The following is a 1,504-nucleotide window of genomic DNA, read 5'->3' on the forward strand; positions in this document are numbered from 1 at the left end:
TAGTTTGATGAAAACCATTAGTTTATTTTTGTTTTTGTTGCCCTTGCCTGAGGAGAAGTATTTTAAAAATATTTCTAAGACCAAGGTCAAAGAATATGCTACATTTTTTCTTCTAGGAGTTTTATATTTTCAGGTCTTAAATTTAAATACTTAATCCATTTTGGTTTTATTTTTGTATGTAATGTGAGAAAGTAGTCTACCTTGAGTTTTCTTCATGTAGCTGTCCAGTTTTTCCAGCACCATTTATTGAAGAGACTGTCTTTTCCCCATTTTATATCCTTGTCTCTTTTGTCATATATTAATTGACCATATAAATGTGGGTTCATTTCTGGACTCTCTATTCTGTTTCATTGATCTATGTGTCTGTTCTTGTTTCAGTACCAAACTCTTTTGATTAATTTAGCTTTATTGTATATTTTGAAACTAGGAAGTGAGATACACACAGCTTTGTTTTTCTTTCTCATTTTCTTTTGGCTATTAGGAGTCTTTGTTGTTTCCATACAAATTTTAGATTTATTTGTTCCAGTTCTGTGAAAAATGCCATTGGTATTTTGGTAGGGATTCCATTGAGTTTGTAAATTTCCTTGGGTAGTATGGTCATTTTAACAATGTTGATTCTTCCTATCCTTTAACACATTATATCTTTCCATTTTTGTGTCATCTTCCACTTTTTTCATAAACGTCTTATAAGTTTTTGAGTACATGTCTTTTACCTCCCTGGTTAGAATTATTCCTAGGCATTTTATTCTTTTGATTCAATTTTCAAAGGGATTGTTTTTCTAAATTTCTGTTTCTAATAGTTCATTTTTCATGTATAGAAACACAACAGACTTCTGTATATTAATTTTTTATCCTGAAACTTTACTGAATTTATTCATTAGTTTTTAAAAAGTTGGGTGGCATCTTTAGGATTTTCTATATATAGTGTTATGCCATCTGTAAACAGTGACAGTTTTACTTCCTCCTAAAAATTTTGTTTACTTTTATTTATTTTTTTCTTTTCTGATTGTTGTAGGTAGGACTATCAATACTATGCTATAAAAAGTGGTGAGAGTAGGCATCTTTTTCTTCTTGATCTTAGAGAAAATGCTTACAGCTTTTCACCATTGAATATGATGATTAGTGTGGGCTTGTCATATATGGCATTTATTATGGTGAATTTTGTTCCCTCTATACCCACTATACTCACTTTTGATAGAATTTTTATTTTTAATGGATGTTGAATTTTCTCAAAGCTTTTTATGCATCTATTGATTGAGATTATTATATGACTTTTATTGTTAAATTTGTTAATGTGGTGTTTCACATTGACTGATTTGAGTATTCTTGCATCCCTGTAATAAATTACATTGATCATGGTGTGTCATCCTTTTAATGTACTATTGAATTTGATTTGCTGATATTTTGTTAAGGATTTTTGCATTCATGTACATCAGGAATATTGGCTGATAATTTTTCTTTTCTTGTGTGTGTGGTGTCTTTGTCTGGCTTTGGTATCAGGGTG

This window comes from Physeter macrocephalus, chromosome 21 (assembly GCF_002837175.3).
Source record: "Physeter macrocephalus isolate SW-GA chromosome 21, ASM283717v5, whole genome shotgun sequence".
NCBI lineage: Eukaryota > Metazoa > Chordata > Mammalia > Artiodactyla > Physeteridae > Physeter > Physeter macrocephalus.